Below are 20,728 nucleotides of genomic sequence, written 5' to 3'. Positions count from 1 at the left end.
CTACTGGGAATACGTCACCACCCAGGCCGAAAGGCACCTCCTTACCCATCAGCATCCTGATGACATCATCCACACCTTGTCTTTCCTTCAGAAGCCCATTACTGATGCAGTGGAGGCCCATGTTCCTAGTAAAACCATCCACCTCGACCATCCCATGCTGTACTCATCCTCTGCAAATTCCACCACCTCTGTCACTCCTTCCTGTGCACTCGTGACAGGCATACACTCCAATGCCACCAGCAAATACAGCGACATGTACAGAACCTTATTACAACCAGACCTGTACATGACTCAACACCACTCTCCCTATCAACTGTTGAAAGTACTTCCATCGCCCCCTTCTCCACAACGACCACCCCCTTCCCGACAATCTCACTGAAGCAAACCACTTTCGTTTTCACCTTTCTGAGGTCTTCTCCATCGCTCATGATCCCCACATTGATTATTTTACTTTCCCCACCATCATGGAATGTGCAGATACCTCTGTTGCTCCACTTGCTCCTAGTCTCCAGTACTTCAGGCAGTTAGCCCCCTCTGACATCAACACTCCAATCAAGACACAAGACATTAAACGTATCCTCCAGCCCAAACACAACATGGCCCCTGGCCACGACTGTGTCACCTAATGCTACAGCCACATTAGAAAAAGCCCCTTCTCCTTCCTTAGTGCCATTGCCAATTCCGACAATGTCATCCTCTCTACCGTCTTCTACCCTGAGCTGTAGAAGACTTCCCATGTCTTCTTATTACTCAAACCCAACAAACTCCCTTCCATCACCTCTTCCTATACTGTGACACCATCTTCAGTATGGTCTTTGAATCCATCTACTCCTGTCATATCCATCAGCACCTTAATCACCACCACCTCCTCTCCCTTATTCAGTGTGGCTTCCGACCCTACTTCACCGTTATAGATCAGCTCCTAAACCTGGTCCACCTTCTCTCCCTCCAATGCCTATGACCGTTTATGGCATCCCAGTCCCTTCTTTATACTCCAAACCTACGAGCTGCCTATCAATATTGTCCATCTGATCGCTTCCTTCCTCTTACGCCGCCGTTTCTATGTCACCCACCACAAAAATACCTCCTGTATCTTTTATGCCATTGCTGGCATCCCACAGGGCTCTGTCTTCTCCCCTCTCCTCTATCTCCTGTACACCACACCATCTCGTGCTGATGACACCACCTTTCTGGCTCTCTATCGAACCTTTCAACAGTCCCAATGCACCCTTCAAACCCACCTTGACCATTTCACCACTTGGTGTCACCAGTGGTTCCTTTGTATGAATCCCTCCAAAACCCAGGCCAACATCATAGGCCCCACCAACCACTCCTTGTGTCTCTACGATTTCTATGTCACGATTTATGGGTGTCCCATCCAGCTCACCCCCACCCTAAGATACCTTGGCCTCACCTTCGATCGGCACCTCACTTGGATCCCTCAGCTCCTGACCATCTAGCAGAAAGCCTATTCCCGCCTCCGCCTCCTGAAACTCCTGTCTGGCAAGACGTAGGGATTGCATCCTCCTACCATTCTCCACACCTACAAATCCCTCATCCATCCCATCCTCTGTTAAGCCAGTGTAGCCTAAATCTCCACCCCTTCCCCCTGCTTTTAGAAGACCCTCCAAATCCTCGAACACCATGAACTCCACCTTGCCTTCCATATCTGCCTTCCTGTTCCCACATGACTCCTGTATGACCTCATCCCTTTCCCCCACCTCCTCCTTTTCCTCCATCTCTGCATCCTTTACACAGTCCACAGGCTTGAACCACCCAGCCCCTGGTTTCATCGTTTCTATCCACCCCCCTTTGCCACACCTCTATCACTGTATCCTTCCCTCCCTCTCTTCACCTCCACACCCTCCATCTCCTTCATCAGGGCTATTTCCAGCACCTCCCCCTCCCAGATGTTGAATTTCGCTGTGATCTCGACCCTTCCTTCCAACTGTATTCTGGCCTTGTTGCCCCCTCCCACAGAGCCTCCTTTTTCCTCTCCCCTCCTTTTCCCAGAGTGGTTTTTTTCTCCTTCCCTCCCTGAGTCCGTGCATACCCTCCTGGGCTGTTTTCGTCTCCAGTCCCTTTCCCTCCTTGGCGAACTTCTGTGTGGCCCCTACCTCATCCCCCTTTCTCCTCGCCTCCTTTTTTCTTCTCCCTCCCCCCCCCCCCCCTCCCCAGCAGATCCTCCCAGATTTTTATCCATTACCAGTGTGCTGCATTAGTGTTGTGTTTCGATGGTGTTATGCGGTGTCATCTAATGATGTGGTTTTAATTATGTGCTCGACCTCCATATCGTCCATGTTTGTTCCGTGCTATGCCGTCCGTGACGTGACTCTTTTAATCGTTCTACGAGTTTTTATGCTCTGACCATACTTTGCGTAGTACACTTTAATACAGTGTGTGCTTTTTGTGTAAAATATTTTTACATTTTTACCTCCGTTTTGCTGTCACCACTTTGTGTGCATTCTTTTCTTATATTTCCGCCATTTTTGTTTCTGTATTCCGCCATGTTTTCTTCTTTACATTGTTTTAAATGTCTTCCTGTCTGATTATGTCTCTCGGTTAAAGAGCAGTGCTTATGCTGCTGGGAGTCTGCGCCTGACGAGGAATGGAAATTACAATAAAGGAAAAAAAAATCATTCAGTAGTAAACAAAAACATCCTGAAGAAGGCCGGTTCCAACAAGGACCCAAACATCGGTAGTATTATATATATTGACAATGCGGTCACAAACCCAGGAAAATTCATTGAATTTTTCAGGTGTACTTTAAAGTTTCAGTTTTTATGAAGGTAGATCCCATAAAATTATAAATAGTATCTTACATCACTGATGCACATTCTGAAAGTAATAATCGTTGTGCTCCTCTTCCGTTAGGGGCACAAAGTCGAAGTTGAGATCGGGGAATAGTTTGGCTTCCAAATCAATAACAATAACACTATTCAATAAAATGAAACATTTTTCTGCGGCTGTTGTCTCATGAATCGGGTTTATCAAATTTTGGAGTGTTGAATTGTGGCATGCACCAGATTTCCTGTGTCACATCACGCCTCTGAGACACAAACTATCAGTAAAATAGTACTGATTTTATTTCCAATATACGGTAAGTATGTCGTGAATTACACGAACACTATTAGAAAGTCTGCATAAAACATCCAAATAGTCATCGTAAAGTGCGAAGAATCACAGTACTATCAAAACAGTAATTACTATTTAATGTGTTAATGTATTACAAAGTTTAAAATCAGTTCACTAGGAGCACTGCAATAATGGTACTTTTCTGTTGAGGATTTCTCAACAATATCTCCAAATAAAAAGTGACAGTAATTGCAGATAATTGAAGGTATCCAGCGCCCTTGATAGCGGTGTTCCGAGATAAGAATTTCTTGGTTGAACCACTCACTATATTCATCGTTAAGAGCACCAATGCTTTGAGGGGAAAAACAAGGCAATAATGTAAACACTGAATTCTGAGTTGTAGTCTACACCTTACTTTTCTGTAGTTGTCCAGGGCTTCACTCACTGTAGCTACATAACTCCCTTCTCTGCTATTGTCCACAAAGCCATCAACATTGACTCTGAGAAAAGTATAACCTTCTAATATACATTTGTGTGGTTTGCTTCAAAGATCTCAGTCAGCAAAAGTTTCCTAATTTGTGGTCAAATAAACGCAACTTATCATAACCAGGGCCCAGTGATATGGGGAAAAGCATCTCTCAAATGAGTGAATTCCTCTCCTAGATGATTAAGAACCCACGCAAAATACTTTACCAAGCTTGACGCAGTTGAAGTGGAGAAAATTGGACTTCACTTGACCCAAGTAACAATTTTATCTCAATTTCATTTTTTTCCACGACACAGAATCTTCAGCTAATTAGTTCCTTGAAAGCGATATGTAATTTCGAGTGTAACAAAACTACTTTTTTATCTTTACATTTTAGTTGGTGGTAATATGCTAAGCACACACGTCGACATCAGTTACAAACAAGTAATTTACATGGGAAATTATCAGGAATTATCATCATATATAGTTCACCTAATAAAAGATTGTTATGGATGTCATAATACAGATAAAATGAGAAATATAAATATATACATAACTGTGGCCTTTTTAATTTAATTTCACTTATTGGTTGCGTCCGCTGTAGAGACAGTCATGAAGCGTATTTTTGCTGCTGCATCCTCCCTGCTGGCTTAGCGAAAAGACTAATGATGTGGTGTCGCCTTGTTGCGGCCCTGTGTTTCTCCTCTCGTTGTCCTTTTGTACCTTCATACTCTCCCCATGCTTACACCAGACAGTGACTGATCCGCGAGTCTAAGTTCTGGTCTGAACAGACGTGTTACATTTTTCATTACAGGCGCAGATCCAACAGAAGCGACATCATGTGAGTCATGACCCCATCATAAAATAACATTTTAGTGGAAGTGTTTAAGTTTTTATTACACAGGCGAAACTCTGCAGATACTTCTGTGACTTAGCTTGTCCAAAAGTTTGAAAAAAACTTAACGATTGGTGATGGAATACAACAAATCGGCCGGCCGAAGTGGCCGTTGCAGTCTGGAACCGCCAGACCGCTACGGTCGCAGGTTCGAATCCTGCCTCGGGCATGGATGTTTGTGATGTCCTGAGGTTAGTTAGCTTTAACTAGTTCAAAGTTCTAGGGGACTAATGACCTCAGCAGTTGAGTACCATAGTGCTCAGAGCCATTTGAGCCATTTTTGAACAACAAATCGTTGAAATCTATAGTTTCATTGGATACATAGGCGAATTGAGAGTTCACTGCGTCCTGCACGCTATCAAGCGTAATAGTTCACTGTGAAACTTCCCCTTAGAAAAATTATTGAATTACTGTGCTGATAAACCTCTTACGTTGTTTGATTTTCAACAGAAACAGAACGTAGTCAGACATTTCTCTCGTTACTTATTCTGATCATCACTAAACTGAAGCACAATATTTTTAGCGCAACGCAATCTGACTTTCAATAACCCCTACAAAATAATGGCCCTGACTAACAATAACGTATACCTTTCATGAATCACTTACCTCCAAATATCTTCGTTACTCGAACTACTGTAATACAGCGAGCGCCAACACTGCCAGCTAAATAAAAGATTCTAACTACCGAAGCCACTAACTGCTTATAGGCATAGTTAGCAAATTAAAGATTTTGATAGAGAACAAACAATGTATTTACATTAATAATGATCAAAAATGATCATATATATATATATATATAAATTTGTATTACTAGATATTATGAACAGATATATATATATATAAATTTGTAATACTAGATATTATGAACAGATATATATATATATATATATATATATATATATATATATAATACTAGATATTATGAACAGATATATATATATATATATATATATATATATATATATATATATATATATCAGTTCATAATATCTAGTATTACAAATTTACTCTTTCTGATGAACACACGTCCAGATCGTCCGCTATCAAAATTCTGCCATCTCTCTTCCCACATCCACCACTGCTGGCGGCTCACCTCCAACTGCGCAACGCTACGTGCCGTTCACATCCAACAGCCCAACACTACAATAGCGAATATTCCAACAAACCAAAAAGCCACAGACTGCACACAGCACAGCCAGTGATATTCATACAGAGCGCTACGTGGCGTTACCAACATAAAAACCTAAACAGCCTGCTTACAGCTGGAGCCTTCTAGAAACAGCATCTTGTTTCCCAGCGACAGCAGTCGCTGCTGCAGAAACGTGGCAGTGAGACCTGTCCCAGCTGTGAAATTGTGTGTTATTTTGCGTGATCTTTAGACTTGCCTCAACAAAACTTATTTTACTATTATAATTCGATAGTGCATGCTATTAGCTGACAGTATTATGGCTTGTGCAATGGTGATGGCCTGTATCAGCGTCCTTCTTTGCAGTTTACGTTCTCAAATGACGTGGTGCATGGTGGGTCATTCCGTGGCTAGTCTGTCATGTGTTCGCTCTTGGACATTCGTCCCTTCGATGTGTAGGCGCATATGGGCTACAGGCTGTGCCTTCGCACGCCATACTGTCATCTGTCGTTCCGGTGTGGGTGGCAAGGAGGCCCACTGGCGAAGGACGGTGAAATAAAAATCGAGCGGGCATCGCATCCAAGGAGCGGGCTCACGAGCATACGTAATGGAGGTTCCCCGTAAAGCCGACGCAGTTTAAGCACCAACTGATCGATGTAGGATACGTCGGGAGGTGGCGAATGTACGAATTCCGCGTGTCCTCAACAGCAAGGCGACAACCCAGAGAGGCGAAATGTATGAGGTTTATCTACCAGAGATGTCAGCTGCGCCACATCCGTTGGCCTCGAAGCGTGATGGCACGTATCGAGGCCGCGTGGTCAGGAAAGGCTGCTGGCTACACCTCCGCGTCGCTCACTGTTGCCGCGAGAGAACGGGAGACGTAAATGCTATCGATGTGACTAGACGAGTGACTCATGAAATGAGTGAATTTCAGTCTACTTCCTTGGACATGTTCCCCTGTATCTCCCACCTGGAGATCGCTGATGAGTGTCCCAAGTTCGGGGCATGGTGAATGGTGGGGCAACTGAACTTTAGGTGCCTGCGCGCTGTTGAAATCATCCCATAACCCTAACTCGTCGTGCCTGCCCTGATGAAGCGGCACTATTCCTTCCACGAGGACGAATGATCGGTCTAGACTGCGATTCTTTCCGGAACGAGTCTACACATTGATAAACTGGACGTCTACACGATTACAGCCATTTCTCTAGCGTCGGGGAGATATCGCACTTCGTCCTCCTCCCGCCCCTGCTTGAGGAGAACTGCGACACCACTGTTGGTTGGCGAGGCGTGGGACACACGAGCTGAACAACCACGCATACCCTGAAAATCGTCGACGAAGATCTCTTGGAGAACGACAATGTCTTTGTTTGCTAGCGACAACCTCGTACATGTCTGAATGGTGTTAACGTTAATGGTTGCTAAGCGACAGGCCCGTAGATCATCTACTGCAATGGGGGCTTCCGTCAGCGTCGCCGTAAAACCTGCAGCCTGTTACCTGCAGACCGCGTTCACGCCATCGTCTGCTTCTATTTTGGAGGGGCCAAGGTGTGTGACGAGAGACCGCTCTCCTCATCCACCACAGTGGGCGTAGAATCGTCTTCATTGTTGTCTGCCCAAGGTACGTAAGTGAACTGTGGCTACCGTAGGACACTTTCGAGCTGAGTGATGCCGCGCTGAGTGGCCGCACGATTCTCCATGTCACGGAGTGCGCCACCCCTTCCGCCGGAGGATCGCGACATCCCTCGGACATTGGTGTGTGTAATCACGCTGTAATAGCATGCGTTCCCAGAAATGATAAGTTCACAAAGGTACATGTGTCACATTGGAACAACTGAAATAGTAAAATGTTCAAACGTACCTACGTTCTGTATTTTAATGTAAAAAACCTTCCTGTTACCAACTGTTCGTCTGAAATTGTGAGTCATATGTTTGTGACTATTACAGCACCATCTATCACAAAGCGAAAAAAGTGGTCCAACTAAAACATTCATATTTATATACGTACTACACGAATATGTAATAAAAATGGGGGTACCTACTTAAAAAAAACGCAGTTGGTGTCCATTTGACCTATGGCACCGCCATCTAGGGGGGGGGGGGGGGGGGGGGGGGCAACCATAGCGCCATTTGGTTTCCCCCTTCAAGCAAGACGAGTTTCGTTCGTTGTAGCTTTTTCGTTTGATGTTTTCTCCGTGAGATATTTGGCCCGGTCACTGTCAATGGACCACCTTGTGTACGATATTGGTAGGGCCTGTCTTGTTCATAAGTACGCTGTGCAGTTCCTTCGGACATGCATGTCTTCTGAACAACAGTATCCCATCGTACTCATGAGCAGAGCCTCCGACCAGACGGAGACGGCGAGTTCTCTGGCGATTTGGAAGTGAACTCACAGTGCTCGTTTCTCATCTCTAGTTGGAACGGTACGTCTCGTCCACCAGTCGCAGCCCAGGGCGCTGCAATAACGACAGTACAATGGCATAGTACACTTTTTAAGTGCAGCTCAATTGATATACTAATGCTTTTCTGTGATTAATGGATGTGGTTGGGTTATGTTTTCAGATATACTGGGAAGAGGAGACAAACCAGCGGCTGTCAAAGAGAGTCTGTTAGGTGAACAGAAAGTCTACTTGCCAATGCTCGCCGAGGACCGTTTCAGACATAATTAGTGACAGGTTGCTTTCCTGACGAATCGAAAGTTTCTCGGCTAGCGACAGTATAGCGTGGAGGCACCATGGGGTGAATTTCCTACCGGCCTTCATCCTGGAACGTCCGCATTTCTATGCCGGATAGCAAAGGCAGGCGGCCTAATAGTACACTCAAAGGGTATCTTCGCTACCCCGGGCATGCGACAACTGTGTCCTCAGGTGGTAAATGTTCGCAACATGACCAGTCTCTGGCCAGCAAGTCAGCATTGGTGCAGGAGTCTGAAATGTTTGACACTAACGGCTGTAATCGTTATCATTGCAACACCTTTCAATCTTGTAACAGTACAGAGCACTGATGACAGAAATTTCTGTATGCGGTGGTAAATAGTAATTTGATGTGCGGCTGATTCTGTTTCACTAAGACAATATTTCGCCCATTGGCATACGACCTGTATATTTCAGCCCGAAACAGAAGTTCGAGGGAAAGAAAGGCATACCGTTATATCAAGTGGAGGTCTTCTTAGAAACTTTACATTGTACGTTTGACGACAGGAAGCATAAAATGCCTCTCTGTACCACAGTTCATCCATTTGGAAACAGGAAAAATAATCTTCGACACACTGCCAGACAGTAGCGAATCCAAGGGAAATTGACTGTTCTAGAAGGAATTGTCATATTGGCGGAAGTATGTGGCTGCCAAAACGGGAACGGTCGATCACACTCACTAACCACTACCACAGCTACCTTCATTTGTCGAAGCGTCGGTGTACGTAAGTCTAGTGTTGCTATATTTGGAAAGTTATTCCGCCAGAAGGCAATCATTTGGGTATCCATAGCACAAGGATAGGTCAAATTAAGTTACTGATTCCATTATGGCTACACCAATACCCTAATCTGCTTCTCTTTCAATGAATTAATTCAAAAAATTATGCGGAAATGCTTGTACCTGTGCCCAATGATACGCAGCTCTAATGATATCATGTCCTTCATATGACACAGCCTGTCAAAGAAGATGAAGCAAGGAAAAGGAGACGAGGTAACGAAATTAAAATACAGCATTTAAGATAGTATGTGATAGTATTTGCCACGCGGGATAAGCCGAGCGGTCTGGGCCCAGCAGTCATGGACTGTGCGGCTGATCCCGGCAGAGGTTCGAGTCCTCCCTCGGACATGGGTGTGTGTGTTTGTCCTTAGGATAATTTAGGTTAAGTAGTGTGTAAGCTTAGGTACTGCTGATCTTATCAGTTATGTCCCACAAAATTTCACTCACATTTGAACATTTTGATAGTATTTATGTGATAACAAAGTTGAATCAAGTTTACAAGGAATTGGAAATATCGGCTAAATTATCAGTATGACGGTGCATGCTCTCTGGTCTGGATGGATGTGCTAACTCAAAAGATCGGTTGTTGCTCTTGTGAGGAAAGCTGGCACACAACTGCTGTAATTGGTCCTTCACGTCTTGGGTAATTGTCATGGGATAGAGTTTACGGTCGAGTTGGTCCATTGGTGACGGATCTGGAGACAATGCTGGCGTCGAGAGTACATCAGCATCACACAGACAGTTCATTGAGGCACATTCCATGTGTGGAAGACCATTGTCCTATCGAAAAATGGCATCAAGATACCGCTGCATGAGGAAAAGACACGGGTAGTGCATGAAGTGGCAGAGTGTCGTAAGATTTCCCTCATTGGGTACCAGCCGTGTATTGAAATCATATTCGATGGCTCTTCATAGCATGGCACCAGGAGTAACACGTCTGTGCCTCACCGAAACATTAGGTCGTCACCATACTCGACGAAGATGGATATTCGAGGATTCACCGATGAACACAGTGTGGCAGCATTCATTAGCTGTACAAGCTTCTGCGTCACGGCACCACCCTGAACGCAGTCGTTTATGTGGTGGTGTTAGCGGCAGCCTAAGAGCAGGACGGTAATTCCGTAGTTGCAGGGTTCGCAGGAGAGCTTCTGTAAAGTTTGGAAGGTAGGAGACGAGGTACTGGCAGAAGTAAAGCTGTGAGTACCGGGCGTGCGTCGTGCATCGGTAGCTCAGTTGGTAGAGCACTTGCCCGCGAAACGCAAAGGTCCCGAGTTCGAATCTCGGTCTGGCACACAGTTTTAATCTGCCAGGAAGTTTCATGGTAGCAATGCTAAACACGCTCAGCACTTCTGTACTAAGGTGGCCCTCCTACCTGCCACAGATGACTGCAACGTCGGTCGTTTCGACAAGAGCCGATGGTTCGTACGTTTACGAAGTTTTATTAACATCGGACCATGTTTTACGGGTGCTTCACTCCTTTGTTTGGCAGTGTATATGTCTACAGGGAGGATCTTGACATATCCTTAAATTATGTTCTTCCTAGAACAACACTTATATAAAACAACTTACCAACTGCGGAATAAACTGATTTAAAATACAGCTAGGTAGAATAACGTAGTTCCTCAAGTTTATCGATGCTGTGCCAGATGCTGTGTCAGAAGAAAATTAACGTACCACTATTTTCAGCGTAAAAGCACGTAATCCATTTGAAGCTTTTTTTTTTAGGGCTAAAAATGATAATTACTGGTTGTTGGTGCATATTATAAATACTGTGAACAATATACAGCGGCGTTTTTCCTTAACTCTCGATGTTTGACAAAATAGCACCAAAAGCGTAATGCACTGGACATTAATTTACAGGAACCTCTAGTTTCAAATAACGTCCGGGAATTCAGGCAGGTAACACTTTCAGCGACCGCCGATATTTCGGCGGGAGATCACCCCGTCATTTTCAAGGCCAGGAGAAACTCAGGTCTCACATTGTTTACCTCTACGGGGAGGAAATGTATTGGTGTTTACGTAAGTTGGATAAACTTCGTAGCTGTCGACTTAGACTGCAATGTGCTTTGTCGTTTTTATTGAGGTGTCGTGATGAAAATCATGTCCCGACATTTGCTAAGGTTGTGCACCATATTAATTCTCCTGCCGCCAATCGTATCAAGCAACGTGCTGGCTTGGCTCTTGTTCGCGAAAGGATTCGTTTTACTCGTCGACGTTTGGATTCTGTTCCCAAATAATTGTATCGTTTTCATTTAATGGTTGCATCTGAAGTGTCTGATTTCACTTGGGATTGGTTGGACGGTGCCTCATGGACCCAAGCTGACTGGGAGTACAACTCCGTTACTGCCCGGCATTTGGCTAAGTTTGAACGTTTTCATCGCGCGGAGTCGGATGTTATATCTCGACGTTGTGTGATAAATCTCACAGAGAAATCTTTTGACGACGCAACCTTATCCGTGCTAGGGAAGGGTTTAAATTTTGCACCCACTCCGAAGAATTTGCCGGTAGTTGATTTTATTAGTTCAATTGAACAGGCAGTTTGCAAACTACCTCCTGACGCTGCAGAGGAAGTTAGGAGGGAGGCATGCCGTGTTTTGACTAGGGCTCGTCTACCCAAGAGTAATGTAACAGCAGCAGAGAGGGCTGCTTTACGCTCTCTCAAAGTTGACCCCAATATTGTTATTTTACCTGCTGACAAGGGCAATGCCACCGTTGTTTTAAATAAACATGATTATGTACAAAAGATGCAACGTTGACTATCTGATTCAGCGTATCGCAGAATCGATGCTGACCCTACGAAAAGTGTTAGAGAAAGACCAACAGCCTCCTGAAGAAAAGTGGCTTGTCGCAGGACACAATCAAGAGGCTTAACACCTATAGTGCGGTTCCCCCTAGGTTATATGGCCTTCCAAAGGTTCATAAGGAAGGGGTTCCTTTCCGTCCTATAGTGAGTAACATCGGCGCTCCGACATATCGTGTATCCAAGCATCTTGCTTCTCTGTTGAGTCCACAAGTAGGACGGTGTGAACATCATATCAGGAACTCAGCTGATATTTTACGTCGTTTGGAGGGACTGAGGCTGAATGACTCTGATATTTTAGTGAGTTTCGATGTGGTCTCTCTCTTCACTCGTGTTCCTCTGTCTGATTCGTTGCGGTTAATTGAAGCCAGGTTTGGTGCTAATTTAACTAATCTCTTTAGGCATGTGTTGACATCCACTTACTTTTTATTTAATGACCAGTATTACGAGCAGACAGATGGAGTTGCGATGGGTAGTCCGTTGTCTCCTGTGATCGCAAATTTGTTTATGGAAGACTTCGAGGAACGTGCATTGGAGTCGGCGTCTTTAAAACCCGCCTGTTTCTTTAGATACGTTGACGATACCTTCGTTGTTTGGCCTCACGGTAGGGAGAATTTGAATGTCTTTCTAGAACATCTGAACTCGATCCACCCGAACATTAGTGTTACGATGGAGGTGGAAGAGGATGGTTGCCTTCCCTTTCTCGACGTGTTGGTTAGGAAGAAGGATGATGGATGATTGGGACATGCAGTCTACAGGAAACGTACTCACACCGACTTGTACTTACAAGCTAATAGTTGTCACCATTCGGCTCAGCGTGAAGGGGTACTTCGTACCTTGGTACACAGGGCACATGTTGTTTCTGACGCTGAGACTTTGCCAGCTGAGCTGTCCCATCTTGATGTTACATTTCGTCAAAATGGTTATAGTGATAGATAGATTGAACGTGCGTTGCGCTATCGACCAACTGTACATCGTGTGATTAATGATCATTCTGAGTCAACACCTAAGTCTGCAGCCTTTTTGCCTTACGTAGGAAACACGTCCAATAAGATCGGTCGTATTTTACGGAAATAAGGTGTGAAATGTGTTTTCCGACCTCCATCTAAAATTAGATCACTTTTGGGTTCCGTTAAGGATGACCTTGGACTGCGTAAGGCGGGTGTGCATCGTATTCCTTGTAGCTGCAGCATGGCATATATTGGTCAAACTATGAGGACCGTGGAGGACAGATGTACTGAGCATAAACGGCACACACTATTACAGCAGCCAAATAGATCTGCTATTGCCGAACATTGCTTGGATACTGGTCACCCCATGTTGTATAATAACACCGAGATATTGGCATGCACGTCCAGCTATTGGGGCAGTGTCATTAGGGAGGCAGTTGAGATTAAATTAGCGAGCAACCTCGTTAACAGGGATGGAGGTTTCTGTTTAAACTCTGTTTGGAATCCGGCTCTCTCCCTTGTCAAAAATCAGAGGAACAGAGCCAATGCTGCCTCACCTGCGAATTCATAGTCTCACTATCGATAGCTCTTACTTTGGTCATCTTTGGTGGCACTAGTGTTCAGTGTGTGTGTGTGTGTGTGTGTGTGTGTGTGTGTGTGTTATCTTTCCTGCTTCTGTCCGAGAACCGAGGTATTAAATTTGCATGTACGCCGCCTGTCCGTTGCAGTTTGCCTTGAAAATGGCGGGGTGTTCTCCCGCCGAAATATCGGCGGTCGCTGAAAGTGTTACCTGGCTGAATTCCCGGAAGTTGTTTGAAAGTTGTATACGCCAGGAGAAACTCAGGTCTCACAGGAACCTCTAGTGTCGTTTGAACAAAATCTCTGCTCTGAGACACTGCAATAGGTCACAGACTTTAAGTGGGATGATAGTTGCTGTCACAGCGAAAGAGGGTTGAACGACCACGCAAAAATACAGACTCTTAAGTCAGATAACTGTAAATACTCATGGGAACATGTGTTCACTCATGCAAGGCGACATATACGAGACCTCGCGCCCGTAATCTGTGATTGTTGCTCGTCGGGATGGGACTCAAGAAGTGTTGATTAATGGGAAAAAAGGAAAACATTCTAATGCAAACTAAGTGCACTGGTTTCTCCTCGCAGCATACGGGCCTTACAAAACAAGGAACAAACGGCATTAAAGCATTGTCCATCGTGGACGAACCACTCTTAAAATGTTAAAGGCACAGATTCCCAAGCGAGACAAGAAGCACACTGTTTCTCACACGATACGTCACTCTCACCGAGCAGGACCAAAAAGTAAATACATTTGCGCTCATACACAAAGTTCCCTCATAACATTGGCAGTTCTCTTAACATAGAGTTAAGCAAATTCGAACAATTCGTCGATTGATCCAATCGGAGCTGTGACTTCATTTTCTAAGTATTATTGTTGTGCTAAAAATCCACTGCACTCACACTTTAAGTTATTGTAAAGTGCTACTTTTAATGTATCAAATGCGCATCAACAGCATCTAGGCTGACCACTTAGTACGCCTGAACACTGACACGTTCCCTAATACATCTTTCAAACACCATGTTTCAGAAAAATTCTTCCCTTTTCACAAAACTAGATCTTCTACGCCAAGGAACACCAAAACGTAGACCCAATTTTAAATTACTCAAAGCAGTGGAAACTTATGTTCCTAAAAGAACTATAGAATTTGTCAATGACATAACTTTTACATGTATGCGCCTACAGTTTTGGGATACTTTATCTATTCCATTCTAGGATCAAACATCAGACGTACGAGATCTACATCTGCCTGCAGATAAATCCTCCTTAAGACCCCGCGTGGAGCATGGCGGAAGAAACAACGTACTATTTACTGGCATTTTCATTTCCGCTCCACTTCCAAACAGAGCGAGGGGAAAAAGTCTGTCTATGAGCCTCGCTGCGAGCCCTAATTTCTGTCACTTTATCTTCGTGGTCCTTGCGCGAAACGTACTTTGGTGGCAGGAGAATCGTTGCACGGTCGGCATCAAATGGTAGTTCACTAAATCTCCCCAATAGTGCCTCGCGGAAAGAGCATCGTCATCCTTCCAGAGATTGCCATTTCAGTTAATGAAGCATCTCCCTACTTGAGTGCTGATCGCACCCTCAACCAACACATCTAGCACAGCTGTGAATTGCACCGCCGACTTCCTATAATCCGAGATGGCGGCGATCCCAAACACTAGAGCACTGCTGAAAATGGGTCGCACTACGCCTGTATATGCCGTCTCTTTTACAGATGAGCTAAACTTCCCCAAAATTCTCCCAATAAAAGGACGACGACCATTCGCCATCCCTATTACCAACCTGACGTGTTCGTTCCGCTTCGTACACCTTTGCAACATTACGCCTAGTTATTTAATATATGTGACTGCGTCAAGCAGCATAACACTAATGCTGTCCTCGAAACTTACGGGACCGTTTTTCCTACTCGCCACCATTACGTTACATTTTCCTATATTTAGAACAGGCTACCAACCATAAAACTAACTACATTACTGGCCATTAATATTGCTACACGAAGAAGAAATGTAGATGATAAACGGGTATTCATTGGACAAATATATTATACTAGAACTGACATGTGATTACATTTTCACGCAATTTGGGTGCATATATCCTGAGAAATCAGTACCCAGTACAACCATTTCTAGCAGTAATAACGGCCCTTATACGCCTGGGCATTGAGGCAAACAGAGCTTAGATGGCGTCTACAGGTACAGCTGCCCATGCAGCTTCAACACGATACCACAGTTCATCAAGAGTAGTGACAGGCGTATTCTGACGAGCCAGTCGCTCGGCCACCATTGACCAGACGTTTTCAGTTGGTGAGAGATAAGGCGAATGTGCTGGCCAGGGCAGCAGTCGAACATTTTCTGTGTCCAGAAAGGCCCATACAGGACCTGCAACATACGGTCGTGCATTATCCTGCTGAAATGTAGGGTTTCGCACGGATCGAATCAAGGGAAGAGCCACGGGTCGTAACACATCTGAAATGTAACGTCCACTCTTCGAAGTGCCGTCAATGCGAACAAGAGGTGACCGAGACGTGTAACTAATGGCACACCATTCCTTCATGCCGCGTGAAACGCCAGTATGGCGATGACGAATACAGGCTTCTAATGTGCGTTCATCGCGATGTCGCCAAACACGGATGCGACCATCATGATGCTGTAAAAAGAACCTGGATTCATCCGAAAAAATGACATTTTGCCATTTGTGCACCCAGGTTCGTCGTTGAGTACACCATCGCAGGCGATTCTGTCTGTGATGCAGCGTCAAGGATAACCGCAGCCATGATCTCCGACCTGATAGTCCAAGCTTCTGCAAACGTTGTCGAACTGTTCGTGCAGATGGTTGTTGTCTTGAAAACGTCCCCATCTGTTGACTCAGGGAGCGAGACGTGGCTGCACAATCCATTACAGCCATGCGGATAAGATGCCTGTCATCTCGACTGCTAGTGACACCAGGCCGTTGGGATACAGCACGGCGTCCGGTATTACCCTCCTGAACCCACCGATTCCTTATTCTGCTAACAGTCGTGGGATCTCGACCAACGCGAGTAGTAATGTCGCGATACGATAAAACGCAATCGCGACACGCTACAATCCGACCTTTATCAAAGTCGGAAACGTGATGGTACGCATTTCTCCCCGTTACTCGAGGCATCATAACAACGTTTCACCAGGCAACGCCGGTCAACTGCTGTTTGTGTATGAGAAATCGGTTGGAAACATTCCTGATGTCGGCATGTTGTAGGTGTCGCCACCGATGCCAACCTTGTGTGAATCCTCTGAAAAGCTAATCACTTGCATATCACAGCATCTTCTTCCTGTCGGTTAAATTTCGCGTCTGTAGCACGTCATCGTCGTGGTGTAGCAATTTTAATGGCCAGTGGTGTAAATAGATGTGACCGGCTCAAGCAGCACGATGCTAATACTATCCTCGAAAGTTGCTGGATAGTTCCTCCCTACTTGTCTCCATTACGTTACATTCTTGTACATTTAGAGCAGGCTACCAACCATCACACTAACTATAAATTCTGAGCAACTCATCCGGTCTTGTCCTTCACACTACTTGTCGACGTCTCCTTCCAGAACATCAGAACTTCATCTGCAAACGCTCGTAAATTGCTGCTCATCCCGTCCAACTGATTATTTGTGTCCTTAGAGAATAAGAGCGATCCTATCGCACTTCCATGGGGCACTTCGCACGATACTCTAGTTCATGCTGAATACTCACGCACGAGGACAAAGTACTGGATACCACCACATCGTAAGTGTTCGAGCCAGTCACGTATTTGGAAACCTAACCCATGTTCTCGGAACTTCGTCACCACATCTCTTGCATGTATGCTTTGAATTATACTTATCACTTCTGTTTGTAAGCCGCGTGATAGATCTCCCGACGCAGTTGGTACGAAGTGGCCTGTGTGCATCACGAGAACAATGCTCTCCCTATGGCTCATCCATGGCTGAGGTAACTTACTGTTAAGAAGGTCTGTTACACAGAGTTACAAATGAAGCCGAGATGTCTTCCTGTTTCCTACGCCTCAACCGTTGCAGCAGACGAGCCTCCAACAGCCAACAGGCCATGCAAGACGATCGTAACAACACCACAGCGGACGTGCAGCCTTAGGCCGAGACTCGACACCCAAGGATCTAGAACTACACTACTGGTAATTAAAATTGCTACAACACGAAGATGACATGCTACAGACGCGAAATTAAATCGACAGGAAGAAGATGCTGTGATATGCAAATGATTAGTTTTTCAGAGCATTCACACAAGGTTGGCGGCGGTGGCGACACCTACAACGTGCTGACATGAGGAAAGTTTCCAACCGATTTCTCATACACAAACAGCAGTTGACCGGCGTCGCCTGGTGAAACGTTGTTGTGATGCCTCGTGTAAGGAGGTGACTTTGATGAAGGTTGGTTTGTAGCCTATCGTGATTGCGGTTTATCGTATCGAAACTTAGCTGCTCGGGTTGGTCGAGATCCAACGACTGTTAGCAGAATATGGAATCGGTGGGTTCAGGAGGGTAGCACGGAACGCCGTGCTGGATCTCAACGGCCTGGTATCACTAGCAGTCGAGATGACAGGCATCTGATCCGCATGGCTGTATCAGATCGTGCAGCCACGTCTCGATCCCTGAGTCAACAGATGGGGACGTTTGCAAGACAACAAACATCTGCGCCGGCCGTGGTGGCCGAGCCGTCCTAGGCGCTACATTCTGGAACCACGCGACCGCTGCGGTCGCAGGTTTGAATCCTGCCTCTGACATGGATGTGTGTGATGTCCTTACGTTAGTTAGGTTTAAGTAGTTCTAAGTTCTAGGGGACTAATGACCTCATAAGCTAAGTCAGATAGTGCTCTGAGCCATTTGAACCATTTGACCCTTCACCTGCACGAATAGTTCGACGACGTTTGCAGGAGCAAAGACTATCAGCTCGGAGACCATGCCTGCGATTTCCCTCGTCGCTGCATCACAGACAGGAGCGCTTGCGATGGTGTACTCAACGACGAACCTGGGTGCACAAATGGTAAAACGTCATTTTTTCGGATGAATCCAAGTTCTGTTAACAGCATCATGATGGTCGCATCCGTGTTGGGCGACATCGCGGTGAACGCACATTGGAAGCGTGTATTTGTCATCGCCATACTGGCGTATCATCCGGCGTGATGGCATGGGGTGCCATTGGTTACACGTCACGGTTACGTCTTGTTCGCACTGACGGCACTTTGAACACTGGACGTTACATTTCAGATGTGTTACGACCCTTGACTCTACCCTTCATTCGATCCCTGCGAAACCCTACATTTCAGCACGACCGCATGTTGCAGGTGCGGTATGGGCCCTGGCCAGCACATTCTTCAGATCTCTCACCAATTGAAAACGTCTGGTCAATGTTAGCCGAGCAACTGCCTCGTCACAATACGCCAGTCACTACTCTTGATGAACTGTGGTATCGTGTTGAAGTTGCACGGGCAGCTGTACCTGTGCACGCCATCCTAGCTCTGTTTGATTCAATGCCCAGCGGTGATTGTTCTGGGTACTGATTTCTCAGGATCTATGCACCCGAATTACGTGAAAATGTAATCACATGTCAGTTATAGTATAATATATTTTTCCACTGAATACCCGTTTATCATCTGCATTTTTTCTTGGTGTAGCAATTTTAATGGCCAGTAGTGTAGGAGTGGGACGACGTGAGCTGCAGTGTGGCTGAGCTCCTCATTGGCCGCGGCGACGCTCTGGCTGGACGGGGGAGTGACCGCTCGTAACCAAGGAGCCGGTGGACAACAGAAGAGGCACGTGCGACCTCAGAGAACTTCGCAGCACCTGAGAAACCGGCAGTGTTTGCCCAGAGAGGGGAACCGGTGGAGATGACAGTGGTATGTCTTTAGCAAAAAACTGGTGTTTGTAATGTTTATAAATTATTTCTACTAGTTACAGAGCACCATTTTGACAGATACAATGGTAGAGGTTGCAGCAAATAACTAGTTGAAATGGTTCAAATGGCTCTGAGCACTATGGGACTCAACTTCTGAGGTCATTATTCGCCTAGAACTTAGAACTAGTTAAACCTAACTAACTTGAGGACATCACACATATCCATGCCCGAGGCAGGATTCGAACCTGCGACCGTAGCGGTCTTGCGGTTACAGACTGCAGCGTCTAGAGCCGCACGGTCACTTCGGCCGGCACATAACTAGTGTTTGGTATAATTAGGTATATGCCGGCCGGTGTGCCCGTGCGGTTCTAAGCGCTTCAGTTTGGAACCGCGTGACCGCTATGGTCACAGGTTCGAATCCTGCCTCGGGCATGGATGTGTGTGATGTCCTTAGGTTATTTAGGTTTAAGTAGTTCTAAGTTCTAGGGGACTGATGACCATAGATGTTAAGTCCCAAAGTGCTCAGAGCCATATAATTAGGTATAGTAACCGATGTAGTTTTCATTAAAGGCGGAAAAAGTTACAGTGATGGGAAATAATGTTGTTGTAGCAGTAATAGAGCATATTTCGCTATTACTTATCAGAACATAGGAAAAACATAAACAGTTAATGGCAGTAAGTATAGTGAGAATGAATACCCCTTTTGTTTACATGTTTTCCTGACTGAGCGCCTAGAACCGCTAGACTACCGCGGCCGGCTGAGTGAGTGTGAACGTGGAGTTACAATCGGCTCAAGAGTGACATGACACAGCATTTCCGAGGTAGCTATGAACCATTCTCATGAGTTTACCGTGAATTTGAGGAATCCGGTGAAACATCCAGTCTCCGACATCGCTGCCGCCGGAATGCAACAACGGGGCCAACGATGACTGAAGAGAATCGAGAAGTGAAACTCTTTCCCAAATTGCTGGAGATTTCAATGGTGGGCCACCAGTAACTATCAGTGTTGGAACCATTCAACGAAACATATTCGATACGGGCTCTCGGAGCGGAAGGCACAGTCGTGTACCCTTGATGACTACACGACTACGCCTCGCCTCGGCCCGTCAATCAGCAATGAACTGTTGATGACCGGCAACTTGTTACCTGGTCGGACGAGTCTTGTTTCAGATTACATCGAGCGGACAGACGTGTATAGTTACACAGACAAACTCACGAATCCATGGACGCTGCATGTTAGCTGGGGACTGTTCAGCCTGGTGGAAGCTCTATGGGACATAGGCAGTTGGAGTGATACGGGACCCCTGATACTGCTAGATACGACTCTAACACGTGACATGTACGCAAGAGTCCTGTCTGATCACCTGCATCCATTCTTGTTCATTGTGCATTCCGACAGACTTGGGCAGTTCCAATAGGACAACGCGACGCCCCACAGGCTACAGAGTGCATCCAGGAACCCTCTTCTGAGTTTAAACACTTCCACTGAACACCA

Source organism: Schistocerca americana, chromosome 5, assembly GCF_021461395.2.
Source record: "Schistocerca americana isolate TAMUIC-IGC-003095 chromosome 5, iqSchAmer2.1, whole genome shotgun sequence".
Lineage (NCBI taxonomy): Eukaryota > Metazoa > Arthropoda > Insecta > Orthoptera > Acrididae > Schistocerca > Schistocerca americana.
The sequence above is the reverse complement of the archived record's forward strand: the minus strand, read 5'-3'. Positions refer to the sequence as shown.